Source organism: Python bivittatus, unplaced genomic scaffold (genome assembly GCF_059951505.1).
Source record: "Python bivittatus isolate LINGU-HERP-01145 unplaced genomic scaffold, Pbiv_v1 ctg000080_np1212, whole genome shotgun sequence".
NCBI lineage: Eukaryota > Metazoa > Chordata > Lepidosauria > Squamata > Pythonidae > Python > Python bivittatus.
Genome location: NW_028277035.1, coordinates 75470599 through 75487497, shown reverse-complemented (window position 1 = coordinate 75487497; position 16899 = coordinate 75470599). Strand labels below are relative to the sequence as shown.

General features: G+C 38.6%; 1 long non-coding RNA gene across 6 annotated transcripts in view; it reads left to right on the top strand.

Annotated features, from left to right (window-relative positions):
* LOC103052297 (uncharacterized) overlaps positions 1-15612 on the top strand; it is a 41602-nt gene extending 25990 nt beyond the window's left edge. For 5 of the 6 annotated variants that reach the window (XR_003085171.2, XR_015794946.1, XR_003085169.2 and 2 more), the window contains 3 exons: positions 5911-6013; positions 9083-9231; positions 10930-15609. This is a non-coding gene — a long non-coding RNA (uncharacterized LOC103052297). Of the gene's footprint in view, positions 1-5910; positions 6014-9082; positions 9232-10929 lie in introns of all 6 variants that reach the window. The other variant, XR_015794945.1, reaches the window with a different exon arrangement.
* Positions 15613-16899: the final 1287 nt, after the last annotated feature.

Below are 16899 nucleotides of genomic sequence, written 5' to 3'. Positions count from 1 at the left end.
ATCCCATCAACTCATCATAATCTTGGTTTTGGAACACCCAAAGCTGCTTTGTAGTTACATGAGCAAAAGTTGTTTAATTTGAATGGTTTATTCTCAGAATGAAGTCTTGTTGATCGCTATGACGTCCAATAACAACAGCAACATTTATATGCCACCCAACTCCCAGCAACTCAAATTGTTAAAAACATTTAAAACAAGTTAACAAAAAAGAATAAAGATGGCAGAAATGACAAAACTGGATGGGGACAAAGAAAACAAAGGGACTTCAACTATCCTCTCCAAAGGCCTGGGCAAAGACCCAGGTCTTCAGAGCCAGTAGGGTGGGGGCTGTTTGAATCTTGTGGGGAACCTCATTCCAGAGGGTAGGCACTGCTGCAGAGAAGACCCACTTCCTGGGTCCTGACAGTTGGCATTGTTTAACTGAAGGAACCCAGAGCATGCCTACATAGCCAGATTGGATCAGCCAGACAGATACTATGGGACACAGGAGGTTCCCTCAAGTGACCAGGTCCTATGCCATGTAGGACTTTATAAGTAGTGACCAGCACCTTGAATCACACCTGGAAGCATGCCCATCACTGCCCATGATGCTGCACTGTAGACCAATTGAAGCTTCCAGGTGGTCTTCAAGGGCAGCCCCATGTAGAATTCATTGAAGTAGTCAAGCCATGAGGAGACCAGGGCATGGGTGACTGTCTGAATAGCCCCCAGTCTAGGAAAGGGCGCAACTGGCACACCAGATGAAGCTGTGCAAAGACCTTACTGGCCACAGCTGCCACCTGCTCATCAAGCAGGAGTGGTGAGATCAGAACACGTAGCTAAGCAGAGCTTTGTTGGCTCATTATCTATTTCAATGAAGAAACAAACCAGTATTGCAGATGTTACATATAGTTGCTGTTCAGTTCTGCACCTTTTCCTTGTTCTGTGCTATGCTTATTAAAGCACATATTCCTATGCTGATATCTAGGCTGTTCCCTACCATGGCTGATCCTGTGAGGCAGGTGCAGGGCAACAAACCAGAATACAATGTCCATATACTGGAGCTGTACCATAATATATATAAATAAGGAGATAAACTTTAGAAAGCAGACCTTTTTCTCCCTGAATGCTTATTAAGTACATTTGTAAATACTGAATTAATTTTGACTTGAGAATTCACCCATCATAGTATAGCAATCATGTCTAAATTTGCTAAGGTATTGGGAAGGACAATGACATGAGAGATGGAACAAGGAAAACAACTTTCTAAAACTATTGGAGCCCCAGGAAAGCCTGTCCTTGAAGGCCTGCAGGCCAAATCCACAGATAGCTGATGACCCTGACAATCTGTTGCCAACTCTGAATACATATCCCTTCAGAAATGTTTGATTTTTTTGGCCTTTTAAATTGCTCCTTCAAATAGTAATAGACAATAGCAGGTGGGTGTCCTTTAAGCAATTCATGATTCTGTTCCCAGGAGGTGGAGAAAAAAGGAGTTTCACGGTTGCAATATTGGAACTGAATAATGCTTGGCTATATTAATCTGAAGTGCACAGTGGGGAATATAGTAATATTTCCATCCTCCTTGTTACATTACTTGTACGAATTTTATATGCTCTTTTGCCGGCCTTGACTCTAATAATATGGGATCCTTCTTAATTTTCTTGATCTTTTCTTTAAATTTTGGGTCCCTTGCTAACACAGTTCAGTGAAATACATGCTATAAATATTTGTTAATTTAATTAATATAAATGACATAGTTTGATAACATTTTGATCCAGGCTCCTTGTATTTTGAACTATTATTTTAATGTTGGAAGAAATGGTTTAACATGTACAGAGATAAAGAGGAAATACCAAGTGTTATTTTAAAGCATGCATACAAAGTCAGAATGTCTGTACCAAATCAGCTTGTATCTGTCAGAATGTTTGTGGTTTTGTTAAAGATAAGACAGGAAGGAAGAAGGTGTTTTTTCACAGACAGTATTAAAAGTGTTCTTCCTAACCTTTAAAAAAGGCACACATCATGCAATATGCAGATTATGAAGGAAAAAAGAGTTATTTCATAAAATTTGGAAATCCCATCTTCCAATTTCTTCCAACTTATACTCCCCTCCTTTAGATTAATAAAATATGTTGGGGGGCACAGACATCTAAAGTTGATTTAAGTGCTCTAATATTAGATTGCTCTGATAATTCCCAATCTGATGGTTGCAAACTGGGATGGCAAAAGAGCAGCGATTGATTGATTGATTGATTGATTGATTGATTATGTGCCATCAAGTTGTTTTTGACTTCTAGCAATAGATAGATTTTCTCATGAAAGATCCTTGCTAGTGCAAATAGCACTATTTATTATCCTCACTAGTGTAGGTACATTTATATAGGCTCAGGACCAAGTCTTCATCTTAATAGTGTTTGGGAATATGGTAGAGGGCTTAGAACATCTTGTACTCTCCTCTTCTTACCACACCCACTTTGAAATTGTTGACATTTTGGATATTTCTCTGGCATTGAATTTTGGAACTAGGGGGGCAAGGAAGCTTTCCTTCAAGTTCTGAGTTCTCTTCTGAGCTCAGCATGGTGATCCATGGATTGTACTGCATCTGTGTCACTGCCAGGGCTACAGGACTGCATGCTAAGATTGTGCCCATCACAGAAGGCAAGTGGGCCAGCTGAATCCCACTCTCCCTCCAGTCATTGTCCCCTCCCCACAGGAGAATTTACAGATTTTGCTTGCTTGTTTTCTTTTACAAAAATCAGGACAGCTTTTGACTCAGAGCAATATATATTTCAAGAAGACTTATGTGAAAACACTACATAAACTCTATTAAATAAAATGGGATTATCCTAATATTTGATCCCTCTGTCTCCTCAACTATTAGATCTATATTATTCAGATACATGTCAATTAATGAAGAGCGTAGATCAAAGTAGCTTAAAAATAATCTACCTACTGTGAATTGTGGTACTGAATCAATGTGAGACATGACAGTCAATTACCCTTTTGCTTTTTATTTTGTCTTTTACAATTATTTGAGATCAATATTTTCAGTCTCAGATGATAGCAAATGTCAGCATTGTTGGCTTGCTGTAGACTGGCTGCTACATTATGCTGGAGTAGCTATCACAATCTTTAACCATTGAATTCATTTCTGGTAGGCTACGCAAAACTAGTGCCCCAGACATTTTTGGTAGGACTGCATGTCAGCAGTCAGTTCAGCATGAATGGAAAAAGGGATACAAATGTATTTCACCAATCATTAGGACATTTAATAAAAAATATAGTAATTATAATATTATTTTAAAGTACAGAATAAAGAAAAGAGAGGACCTGAAATGACAAGAGTCCTGAAAATGTGGCTGTCACTAACAATTTTCTTAAAATAACATTGTGACTGGAACTTGGAAATATATTTGGGGAATTTTGAATTCCCCTGATTAGTATAGCTCATGCAGAAATGTATGGAAAAGGCATTAGAGCAAGCAAGGATTTGTGATTCTCTCTTTCTATTCAGTGTGGTTTAAGCTGAAGGACTTCCCCAAGAAAAAAAAAGATATCTGATTTATTTAGGATTAACCTTTACGGAAATATGATCCATGAATGCTAGATTCATAAATAGGATCTTAAAGGTGATATACAAAGGTCAGAGATAGAAAGGTAAGGAAAAAATAATACAATAACTTAAATACATTAAAAGAAATCATAAAATAAAATAAAATAAATAAGAAGGATAATAAGAGTTTGAACCCACTGAGAAATCTGCATAATTGTCTGAATACAAAACACAAATACAATGTATAACCCAATAACATTTGCAGTTATTTTTGTATAATTCTGACTACATTTTCAATACATGGACAAGAATTATGAATTGTTTTCTCACAATTAAAAAAAAAAGGCTCTCTTCAGTTATACACTGAATTAATAATTTGACAACAGAACCAAGGAGATCCTAGGCCCAGGCATAAAGAGAATGCAGTTTAAAAGAGTAACTCACATCACACAACAAAATAACTATGGAAGAATCTGACCCCATATAGAATCAATCTGCAACTGCTTCCTCTGTGACTTTTCTCCAAACAGTATTCCAACCTGATTTTCCAAGAACCTTTGAAACATGTTCTGTCTCTCACTTAGCTCATTTTAATGTTCAGATGCTACAGTCCTGATATTAATAGGGATTAAGCATGAGCAATCAGATTGCTATGTGGAAGCTTACCAAGACTTCTATCTTTCCATTAATAGACAGTACTTGTTAGATTGAATATCCATTTGGGGGCAGGATTTACCTGTGTTAGCTTCTGAAAGCATAATCATGTTTTACTTATTGGCATATGATTTGAGAGTTGTACAAAAGTTTTAAATTGTACAAAACTACAGCTGCCTTTGCATTCAAAATGACAGTATCTGTAAATTAGGACTTGTGGCACTTGGCCCATTGTACTTTAGCAACAAAAGCTTGGGTTCATTTTAGTACATTTAACAATGGATTTTTCTTAACAAGTGTCTTTTTATGAAGATGCGGCTGGCAAAATTGAGCTCCAAAGAAGTTAAGGAAGTCCTTTCCCCATCTGAGCAAAGATGTTCAATAGTAGAACAGACTGCCTTGGGAGCCAATGGCTTGTCCTTTGCTGAATGTATCTAAGGAAAGAAAAGCCATGACTCTTTCCAACTCTTATTTTATGAAAGGCAAATCCAAAATAAGCTAACAGTCATTAGTAGTTGGCTGGCTTTTTCCAATCATGGTTTCAGGATATGGATGAATTTCATTATAATTCCTACAAATGGTATAATTGCCCCTTCCTGGCTAAAATGGCAGTGAGTTAAATCATTTGTTCAGACTACAAGTCCTAGTATTAGAGAGGCTTTAGGACATATTTTTAATGTACTCTTTGAAAGTTAAAGAGGTTCACATAGCTAGATAGCTAACTTCCACCGTTTGAGAGTAACCTAGGGTTTATGGAATCTTAGAAGGTGGAGGTGAGTTGGACCATAGATCTATTTCCAGTTCCCTCCACATCTCAGACTTCAAACATATTCAGAATTTATGCAGAATGTGAAGTACTGATATTCCTACATTTGTTGTATTAGGTGTTACCCTTTCATGTATTAGAAGTAGGTCACCCCGGTTCTTGTGCAGACCTCAGGATCTGCGAGGCACAGGAGGAATGGTGTTGAGGCATGTGTCAGTGGAAAAGATGCTTCCATTCATTGCTGAAGAGGCTGAGCATGGATGTTCTGCCAGTTGCTCAAAGCCAATTATAAAATGGTGGAGTTCCTTTGCATGCTGTCCATCTGTCTATCTCTCTTCCTCCATTCTTCCTCAGCCTAGCTGATTTTTAACCCAGCATATCATTGCCAAGTGTTGTTTGCAAAACATGCTCAGAACCCCTCTCTCTTGGCTGCTAGATAGCTGCTTCATTGAGCCAAATTAAGGGATTGTCCATGATCAGCTACAACATAAAAATCAAAAACAAGTTGTTTGCCACAAGCAGGAATAAACTTATAGGCATGAAAATGCAAACAGAATATATTTTAAAAGTTCAAGGGGAGAAGGGAGGGCGGAAAAGACCAGAATGCACACAGGCATATGCACACAATGTACAGTATACTAGTGTACCTATGCATATTGTATATTGCATACTTAACACAATATATACTTTACTTATCTAGAAATGCTAGCAATACATTTCTTCTAATTTTTGGTTTTACGTGTCCTAGTTGCTGCTCTTTGAATTTTTAGGGACAAATTGACAGGAGAAAAGAAAGGTAAAAGGTGTGGAGATAAGTGTGTGTATTCATATACATATAGCGGACAGGTTGATGATAAACTTTGTATCTTTGTATCTCCATCAATGAGTTTGATAAACCTGTTTAAACAAATCAGCAGAAATGTTTGAGATATGACTGATTTCCCTTTTGGTCTAGGTTTGGTTACACCAAATGCCAGATTTCCTGTCCCAGAAGTGCACAGAATGGGTTTATGTGAGAAGAGGTTGAATATATACTCTGCACCATTTCTAAACGGCAGGTAGTTTTACTCTATTGCTATCTGGATGATACTAAGCAGTACATATTCAAACATACTCATGGTGGTGGCAAAAGTTAATCCAGAACCTCCTTAACATAGCAATGGAAAGTTCATATGACCTTTTATTGCTTAAATCACTACCCTTAGTCCATTTAATTTGGGGAATAATTCTGTTAATACCCTTGTCAATTTCTGTAGATGCTGCTCTCATGGAGTAATGTCAGCCCAAAAAGGAGACCAATCCTAAAGTGTTGCCATTATGCAAATCTAATATACTGTATTGACCTGTGAAATCCATTCTCACTGAATTGTTATATGCCAATATATTGCAAAGTCTTTATATATTCGTTATGTCTTTATGTCTTTATATATTCTATATGTCTATTAACCTCTAAATAGGACATATAGAATATATAAATAGGTTAATAGACATATAGAAAGTAACAGCAATAAAAAGTCCCTCTCTGTCTGTCTGTCTGTCTGTCTATCTTTCTCTTTGTCCTATGAATTATTCTTGTTTGCCTATTCATAGTGCTATTATCTTAGAATTGTTTGCTGTATATTATCCTGCCTTGTATTGGTGGGTTAAATAAGCTGAACAGTTATACAAAAAGGAGCATGCAAAGACAAAGGAAGATAAAAAGTGAAACAATGTAATTGCCACCTATCTTTCCCACCATGCAATAGCAATTATCATTTGGAGAGCAAATGTAAATTGCAAAGCTCTTCTCCCAGGCAACCACCAGGACTTCTAGCTCCCTTTTTACACATGAATAAAAGGGATGACTGCTTGTCATGCCCACTGCTACCAAGCAAGTCTCTTGGTAATCCCTATTTTAGGTTAAGCCAGAAATAAAACCACCATCTATGATTGTTTTGTTTTCCGGTGGCCATGCTTCAAATTGCACGTTAATACCGTATTCCCCAAGGACTAATCAACCTCAGATGCATTCAAGGATCCAAACATTGGACCCAGAAGGGCTTTTTCTAGATGAGGACAGACAGAACAATCTATGATTTTCACTAGGTTCACGGAGGGGTGAATACACCTTTTATTAGCAATGATTTAAGTGATAGTCTTTGTTCATGGTACTACACAATATATCAGAGGACACTCTGCTGTCCCTCAGAGTTTACACTCGTAATCTTCAACACATCAGGTATATTGGAAGACGGAAGGGAAAGGGCAAGGAAAAGAAGAAAGTTTAGCATGATTTGTTCAGTAGGGTATGGGTATTAAGCCAAAACATCATGGTAACTAATGCTTTTTGAAGAGGGATCTGAAGGAAATAAGAACAGTAGCACCAATGTTCTTGAACAACACTCCTGACATAAAGAAGAACAAGGGAGGGTAGATAGCACTTTCTAAAGAAGCAAAACTATATAACTCAGACTTGTAAAGTTAACAGAAGAGAAGCATGTGTACCCATCTTGTACCAATATGTTTTCTTCACCACCATTATACTGAGTGGGACAGGAGTGAATGCATTAGTGCCGTTGCAGAGAAGGAATGGTTTTCCTTTCTTCTGTGCAGAATCAGACCAAACCAGTTCTTTATATTCTTCCAGCAGGAGAAAAAAGACACTGGAGGTGCATTCACACACATCCAATGTCACATTGCCAAGCTAGCTGTGACATTAAAAGTGTCTTTGTCTTTAACTTACAGTTTTTAAAAATGCAAATAGCATCCACCTGGGAGGATGTTATTTATCAGCCTTCCTCCCTGAGGAACAATCTCAATAGTTATCAGCCCCCTATTTGCATTTAAAATAGGACTGCTATATACATTTTTAAAATATGCACATTAAATGCAAAAATGCATTAAAGATCACATCTAACTTGGCCTTAAAGGACAGTATGATCCTGCTACAGAAAACCAACTATGTGAGAATGAGAGATGTAGTTTCAACCATGCAGCAGATGACTATTTAAGTTCTGTCTTAGCATCATATCCGATGTGGTTGGTTACTAGCATTTTAAATAGAACTTAATTTACTGGCACCATCCAGAGAAAAGTTATCCCCACACAAGTTCTACTAAAATAAGTGGAAACAGAGTAGGAGTGTATGGCATTCTTCAAATAATTCTCATTAATTTCAGCAGAGCGTTTTAGCAATTTGTGCCTGGAAGTAAATCTCCCTGAATCCAATGGAGTTTATTGTGAATAAAAATATACAGGATTGCACCACTGAACTGTTAAGAAAGGCTTGACTTGCTAATTGTAATATCTTTGAAGCAGCTACCTTTTTTTTTTCAGTGCTGACATACAAAACACTATGTAGGAATTTAAAATGAGACTGGAGATTACCAGTTTTCTCAGTCACCCTCTCATTCTTATTGCAAATTTTAACTTGCTTTGGAAGATACAACTGGAGTCTTGTGGCAAAACAGAAATTATTGCCTTCTAGTATAGACCACCGAGACAGAATGGGAACCACAGAAATATTTCTTACTTCATAACCCTACAAAAAATGGTACAGTAGATGATGACAAATGCTGCTGAAATGTCTAGAAGACCCACTCTTTACTGCTAGATATAAATCATCTAGTAGATGGACACACTATTTTTATTATTAATGGGAGATTTTTAAGGACCATAGCCTGAATGTAATAATGTCGCAAGAATGCTCACCCCATATTTGAAGGTTTCTAAAGGACAAAAAGAGCTTTAAGATACCCCTTAACCTGTTAAACAAATCCTACACCTATCCAGATGGACCAACATTCTTAGCCCTGCCCACTTTGCAGATACTCTTAGATTGTAAAGAGAATCCGGGAGTTGTCTATAGCCTATGATGTGCAAGATGACCATCCTTGCACTGAAGTGTCAGATTAGAAACCAGACTGAACTGAAGCTAAGTAGTAAGTTTCTCCCAAACTTATTGAGAGAGTTGAGAAGCCAATAGGGCTTGGCAAATAATTTGAAAGATGAGCTTTGCAATGTGGCTTTGCAATGCATGGCAGTGCATTACAAAGAACTTATCTTTGACTCAGTAAAGTGGCACGCCTATTTTGCAGACTTGCTCAACTACTTTGTAAACTGCTTCTGCTTGTCTTCACTTTATTCAGTACCTCCTTAGAAGCCATCACCATCTCTACCCTGTTTTCAAAAAAGAGAAATTTAAGTTTGCTTGGTAAATGTCTACATTCAAACAGCTGGCCTCCTTTTCTTGACTCTTACAACTGAACCTGATGAGACACCAGCTAGAAGAAATCAGGTAACAGCAAGCATTACTTCCATTATATTTACATACTTTGCCATTCCCAGAAGCATGCTACAGAAAAATAAAGTGTGAACAAGAAAAAGCACTAGCTGCTATTTGTAAGAGAGCAGCCACTAAACAGGACACATTATGCTGATGGAAGACAAAGAGGGAGTGCAACAGAACACAGCTATGCCTTACAAGATCCCTGTGGCCCCCATAAAGGGTGGATGGCTGTGAAAGCAATTTGTTCTACCAGGCATTTGGTGTTCAGGTTAAATTAAATTAATATTAATAATTAATATTATATTAATATTAATATTACTTGTTTTTTGGCTATTAGAAAAGTGAAAATCTATTTTTAACCTGATGGGCTGGCTGGGAACGGTGGTATTTGGAAGTTTTGTGTCTATTACTTTCTGTTTTATGTGTAAACTGCCCAGTTTTGTTTGAGTGGGCAGGATATAAATGCTTTAAGAATGCTGTAAAAAATAATAAATCCCTCTTAGACCCTATTACAAGCATGCTTTTCAAATTGGTCACACTAACTAATGAAAGGTGCTAGCAACAGATCCCTGGATTTAAGCAGAAGAGATATTTCACCATCCAGAATAGCTTCAGGGGATGAAATGGTGAGAAGTAAGAATTATACCTACGGTGCCATTACTATACTGTAATCCCCTTCATGGTCACAATGAGCTTTCTATCATCTGAGTCCACATTTGCTGTATAAAATCCATTTAAAAGAGCTATGGGTGAACTAACCTGCATAAGAACTAACAGCTGAACTTTATTGATGTTTTGTGGACTTGCCACAAACGCTCACTTACTGGAGGGAAACATTCATAGTTAAATTGATGTATATACCTCTGCAGGTGGGAGCACCTTATCCAGACTTGGAAGCTAATCAAAATTAGGCCAAGTTACTACTCTCTTCCTGAGAGAACATCAGGAAAATCCAGGGCTGTAAACTAGGGAAGCTTAAAAAGAAAAATCCCAGAAGGGAGCTGTAGAAAATGGTTCTGCTGCCATGAAAAATACATGAATTTGTCCATAAAGTCATCAACAAGTCGATGGATGTGTAATGATTAAATCTTCAATCTAGAAAATGTCTGCTAAAGTATGTTAATTCTATATAAAAAGTATAACCGTTATGAAGAATGTTTTAAGGGCTGCAAAAATTCTAGTAATCTTTAAATATCCTTTCCACTTGATCCTTTTATTAAATAATGAACAAACAAAATCTGGAATAATCCTTAGAAGTGTGAAATTTAGTCTGGGACTAAAAGCTATAAGGAAAGAGACAGCTGAGTACAAAGGAAGCGGTTCTTAACTTACCATCCCTCCATTCCCTTTTGCTTACTTTGGATAAAGCCACTTCCAAATCCAGTAGAGATTATGACTGAATAAACTTGTCGGAATTTCACTGTTAAGAACTGTGGGCTACAGTTTATTCATTCTTGCATACAGTAAATGAACCTCTATCTAAACAAGCAGAAAAAGTTTTGGGACATCATAAAAATTGTGTTTTTCTCTTCAGTGAACACATGACATGTCACCCTACTTTCTGTTGATGTAATACTGTTCAGTATCTGTTGTTCATATATTATATGTTGGACTTAGGTTCAAATTATTAATAAAAATCAAGGCAAGGCTTCAGAAAAGATCCATACTTTTTAATCCTATCAATTAATGCTTTGTGTTTGTCTTCAGACCTTCAATTCCAGAATCTGAGAACTAGAAGAAAAAGAGGAAGGAGGGAAGGAGGAGGACAGCTACAAGTATGCCATAATATTTCTGAGCAACTGCAGTTATTTATATTAATGCTTTCCTTCATATATATAGGTAATTTCCCCATACATTAGCTAATGGTGCCATCTTATGGTCGCTTCCTACCACTGTTTCATGTCTTTTAAGGGTTTCAAAGGTATCTTCTTGGTGACTTTAAAGATTTATGTAAAGACATTAGATAGAACCTTAATATAGACATTATAAGAACAGAATGTTTAAGGAGAATTGGGATCAATTGTGTGTTAAAGTTGTATATGACCTTCTTGACTATATCCCACTATTTGTAGTCTATTAAGGACTTCAGGGCTTTGTTTTTTGTTTTGGGGGGAGGGGGTTGACTAAAATAATTATAATGCAACATTTGAAGGGGAAATCTGCACTTGATTTGCAGCAATAGATTGTTGATATATGTCATCTGGAGGGGTGGGGGGGAAAGGTGGCATCCTTTCCTTTCAGACAAAGGGGCAAGAAAGATTTTCAAACTTTTCAAAAATCTGTTTATAACATTTTCATGGTGTAAGGAGGGAGCAGAAGCCAGAACGTAATGTTTTTTCAGATATGGCTCTGCTATTATAGAATAGTCTCCCCTTAGACATCAGTTTAGCACTAAGCATGCTGGCCTTCTGAAAAGCAGTGAACACTGAGTTGTTCCCAGAGGACTTCAGAGAGTAATTTTGGACGTAGCAGTGTAATAACATGGACTTTAATTGTTTATATTAATTGTTTTATTGTGTGTTACTTATTGTGGATATTTTATTGTATATATCCTATCATGGATGTTTTATTGTTTATATTTTGGGCTTATCTGGACTGCTTGTATGTTCCTTCACCAGAATGGGCCAGCGACCATTTTTGGAGGGCAAGAACAGACAAGAGCTTCTCCCCCTCCAGGAGTGTTTTTCTGCTGTAGTTTCAAAGTATTCTTTTTCCCCTTATGTCACCTTGACTGCTTTTGTCTGTTTTAGCTGGTGCACTTTATGGGTAGTCCTCACTTAACAACCATTTGTTCAGCAACCATTCTAAGTTACAACAGTGCTGAATGAATGGTAGTTACAACTGGTCCTTGAAGTTATAGCCATTGTAGTGCCCCCATGGTCATGTGATCAAAATTCAGGCACTTGGCAGCCCACCTGCATTTACAACCACAGCGTGTGCTTCAACTCCCCCTCACCTATCTCCCCCCCCCCATATCTGTTCTTTTGGCCACCCTGCACTCCACCATACTTGCTGTCTGGCCACCCTGCACTCCATCCTGCACCCCCATGGCCTGCCCCCTCTGCCCCCGTCTTCTCCCTCCTGCTGCTGACAAGGTGCATCTGGCCGAGGCACTGCTGGCCCTTTGTGAGGCCTCCACCGCCTACCCCTGCTGCCCCCCACCAACCTTCGCGGTCTTCTTCCTCCCACTGCTGATGAGGTGTTGTGAAGAGCCAGCAGCTGCCTCGGCCAGATGCACCTTGTCAGCAGCAGGAGGAAGAAGACAGCCAAGGTCAGCTGGGGCAGCAGGGATAGGTAGAAGCAGCAGAGTGCAGGGTGCTGAAAAGGGCGGAGATGGTAGGGGAGATAGGTGAGTGGGGGGAGTTGAAGCAGAGGCGAACGCAGCTGGGCAGTGGAGCCTCATCTACCAAAGCCAGTTTGGCCTAGTGGTTAAGGCTCCAGGCTAGAAAGCAAGAGATGTGTGAGTTGTAATCCCACATTGGGCATGAAAGCCAGCTGGGTGACTTTGGCCCAGTCACTCTTTCTCAGCCCAACTCACCTCACAGGGTTGTTGTGGGGAAAATAGGAGGAGGAAGGAGTATTAGGTGTGTTTGCCACCTTGAGTTATTTATAAAAAATAATAAAGGTGGGATAAAACATCTAAAAAAGGGGGGAGGGGCTCGCCAGGACTGGCTGGGGAGGAGGCAGAGGGAGGGAGCCAGCAGTTTGTGCAGGGCAGGAGAAGCCTGAGGTCCTCACCTAATGACTGCAACCAGGACTGCTGGAACTGCCCTTGCTAAGCAATGCAGTCACATGATGTTTTGCCTAAGGACCGCTTTGCTTAGCGATAGAAATTTCAGTCCCAGTTAGGGTTGTTAAGAGAGCACTACCTCTACTTCATTACAGGTTAACCCCAGCAGTTCATTGGCTACTTTGCAGAGAAGGGAATGGCCCCTCAACTGAATCAGTGGTTATAATGATGTCTAAGGTCTTATAGAACTACCTTTTCAAGTACCATACAATAACATAATGATTATAACACTTGCCTTGCAGGTAGAAAATTGCTAAGGATTCAAAACTCAAGATAATTTTTTTATTACTATTTTACCTTTTATGAGTTAGCTGCTTTTCTCTGGGCTGATTTGTGTTTTCAGTAAGTCCAGCAGTGCACTATTTTTCCAGCCATGTGACTTGAAAAACAATTTATTTATTGATTTGGTTTGATTTGATTTGATTTGATTTTGACCCCAAATTGACTCTGGGCAGCTTATAAGGGAAACAAAATAAAATATTTACAGTCAGGTAAATAAAAATACAATAAAGGAAATAAACAAGATGGAAAATCCAGACACCCAACCCCAAAGTGTACGCAACATATGTCAAGCTCATCTAACAGGGTTCCATCTCCCTTATCCCAAGGCCTGGGAGAACAGCTAGGTCTTTAAGGCCACTTATTTTAAAAAATCAACATAATTGTTTTTTTTTTATTTTTGTGTATGTGTGTGTATAATTTATTTGTTAAATCAATTTGTATAGCTGCCCACTTGACACATACATGTAAAAGTACATATGTCCAATAAGACCAGTCCACTCACATGAAGGAAAGCGACTGGCAATTGATTTCCTGGAGTGGAGAGGTAGGAGGACACAGCAGCAGAGAAACTTTCCAGTGGAAGGACATGGCAGCCTGCAGTCCTGACTGAATATCTTGCAAGCTGCTGTCACAGTGTCTCAAGCAGGATTTTCTTGAGCCAGTTTAGGATCAAGCCAACATGAGCATAGGGCAGGAGCAATTTAAAGGTGCATATATGCCTTTTAAATTATACAACATATATTTCTGCTGGATATTATACTGGATGTTTTAACTATTGTTCTCCATGAGTCTGTTTGGATTTGGTGACATACAAATCTAAGAAATAAATAAATTTTCCAGGCCTGCTTTTTCTCTTCTCTTTTTATTATTATGATAATTAAGTTTGAACTTATTTTATTAACAGTATTGGGTGCATACTTTATTTTTGTTCATTAGTTTAGCACAGTTTTAAAAATTACTGAAAAAGTAATGTCAATCATGTCACGGCTGGAAAAAATATGGCTGCTTTAAGGTCTTGCAGATAGATGCCACCTCTATGCTCCTGCAGACTCCAGAGTCTATTCTGGAACTCAAACTAAACTGCTATACATCCTAATACATATAAGAAAAGTTAGACAGTTCTCAATTCATATTTTCTAACACTTTATTTTTCTTAGGGAGAATAAACATGTATATATTATTTTATCAACAGAATAAAGTATGGAAAGGGTTACATATTTCCCTAAGTCATCACAATCTACTAACTAGTGAGTGTGTTGAATAAACCACACTGGCTGGGTTACGTATCATGCTAAGTTATATACCACAGTAGATAAATCATAATGGTTAGGTTCACACAACATACTAAATCAAAACCCCCTAAGCCTCATTATGGCTGTGGCATATGGGTTTTAATGGCCTGGGATGGCTGCAGTTGTGCTGGGGTGAGTCAGCAAATGGAGTAAGAAAAGCATAGAAGAAGCTCAATTCTGGCCTTGAAGGGCAGCTGCCCTCTCATAAGTGCTGATGACCTGACCTGACTGCTAGCCAGGACTGTTATAGGGAGATGTAGAGACAGCAGTCCCATTGAACCAGCCTAGTATGTAGGTATGGAGGACTAGAGCCCTGGGTGGGAGAGGACACCCACCTCCTCAGCTGCTGGGGAACATGCTGCCAGTCTGACCTAAAAATTGGAGAGAAAGAGAGAGGAGAAAAGGAGAGGAGAGAAAAAGACTGCAAAATGAAGTGGCTGAAGAGAAAAGATGGAGAGTGAAGTTACAGTACATCAGTGTGCAAAGCAGTTGCTGGTTCCTGGTCGAGGAGGGAGGAGAAAGGTCCACAAGTGACTTCCCTGAAAGAAGGGAAGTGAAGACCCAGAGAGAGGACATCTTCACCCAAGTCCCAAGCCAGGAAGGAGGGGTTCGTCGGTTGTTGGCAAAGCCCTGGTCCCAGGAAGAACTGGGCAGAAGATCCTGAGAGAGGTTCTTCTCCCAGCGGAGAAGTAGTAGGTGTTTGGCTGAGCAAATCCAGGAGAAAGTCAAGCCATGCTGAACACGCTACAGTAAATCCAACCAATTCCTTTCCTTTCACTCTTGATAAGCCCAGAGAAGGGAGGAAGCAGGAGAGCTAGAGGGGGATAGTCTCTGGGAGGGAGACTTAGGAGGAAACCTGACACCAGGCGAACACCAGGATTGTGTTGTATATACTTGTAAATACCTGCTGTAAATAGCTTCACTGTAAATAATAAAAGGCATAAAAACCTCCACTGTCCTGTTTGGCTTAGCATGATGTTTAAAGCTGACTAGTATGTCCAGGCAAAAAGGGTGGATTTCTCTAAAGTAAATAGAAAAGAGTTTACAAGTATATAATTCACGTAACATTGTAGGAAGTTTATGAAATTTATTCTGCACAATTGACTCTGCTATTTCTGTCCCTATTTGTAGAATCTCAGCAAGATTCATTCCAGCCCACAATTAAATATACTTCACTTAATTACAGCGAAAGAGCTCATTTTTTGATAAGTTGCAACCTTCTGCAAACATAACAAGAATATCTACACCAAATGTATTCCCTAAATCTATGGAAAATCTACATGTAGATCATCATGTGTCTCAAGGAAGAATTTTGAGTTTCAAAATAACCAGGTTCCTGCAAACTATTGATCTGCTTAGGGCTTCCCAAACCTTCTGCAATTGTGGACCACTAAATGAATGTTCAGAAAATGTGGGAACACACAAGTAACCTCCACACACATTTTCATCTTTCAGAGCACAGGAATTCACAATTTTGGGCAAATAAGATTATTATAATTGCATTTGTGAATGCCTTCCCATCCCTTTTATTTTTAAAGGCCTTTTAAAACTAAATTTTGTACCAAACTGTTACCCAACATTAAGTGAATTATTTTAAGTACCCCATGCCATGTGGATTCACAGATGGTAACTACATTTGAGTATTGTTCACTATTTCAGTTTTCTGAATAGTAGTATTCACCTTCCTACTCGTATTATTTATAACTTACATGCTTCAGTGAACCAGTTTTCAACTGCAGATCCAGTTTCACATAATGCATGGAGGCAGGGACCAAGGAGACAAGTAAGTCCTGATCTTGACAACTAATTGAGGCCACAGTGGACCAAGACAGTAAGATCCAACTTTGCAGTTGCCTCTTAGGTGACTTATTAGGTATGAGGCCTAGTGTTCTGTTGCAGCAAAATTTCCCTCTTGTACTTCCAAACTCTGCTTAATCATTGTTTCAAAGTTTTGAGTGTTCCAATGTAGCCCTCTAAGTTGATAGTGGTGCCACATTCAAGATAGTTCATGAGAATAATATTATCAGTATCCCCCAAAACTGTGGTTTTGAATATGCTTTATGATGATATTACATGGGGTGATGCTTAATTTCTGGATCATAATGATGAACTCATGTTTTGTTGGCTATCACAAAGCAACAAACAAATTCCTTACCCTCATTTTTGTAGCATAACAACCATTCTTAAAGCTTCCATTTCTGCTGTCAGCATGTGAGGAACTAATTGTTGTTCATCAGTTTATCAAGCTTTCTCATGTGAAACAAATAAGCTCTTCCTGATTCACCGTCTTTATATTTTTTGGCCCAGTGGCAC